This window comes from Orycteropus afer, unplaced genomic scaffold (assembly GCF_000298275.1).
Source record: "Orycteropus afer afer isolate SDZICR_OR568_19922 unplaced genomic scaffold, OryAfe1.0 scaffold00018, whole genome shotgun sequence".
In the NCBI taxonomy this organism is placed as follows: domain Eukaryota; kingdom Metazoa; phylum Chordata; class Mammalia; order Tubulidentata; family Orycteropodidae; genus Orycteropus; species Orycteropus afer.
The window spans coordinates 5893445-5893906 of record NW_006921605.1 but is presented as its reverse complement, the minus strand read 5'-3'; positions in this window follow the sequence as shown (position 1 = coordinate 5893906).

Genomic DNA, 462 nt, shown 5'->3' with positions numbered 1-462 from the left:
ACTCCAGTCCCTGAGTTCTCCATCAGGGTACACATCTCTGATCAAGTTTTTCCCAGGGGTGTCATTTTTGTCAAATCTGCTCTAGCATGTGAATGTCTGGTTCTACTTGGTTCATTGTAACAGTGCCCCTCTATATTTTCAGTTTCCTCGCCTTGAAGGTTAGACTTGTTTTAGAGCTTAAATTCTAGAGCACGTGGGCTGTGGGAAGCTGTGGCCCACAGTGGAAGCCCTAACTCCATTCTGAGTCTTGACATAACTTCAGAAGCATTTAAGTTCTTTCTTCCTTTTAAATTGTGACAGGCATATGAGCTGAACATTTACATTAGGTAGATACACTCCTTGGAGAGATCAATCATGGGAGAACAGAAGGGTTGTGTATGCACAGGGAGACAGCTCAGGGGGCAGGAGTGCATGGGAGGGAAGGATACAGGGAAGAGGTAACTATGGGGAGGAAGTGGGAGG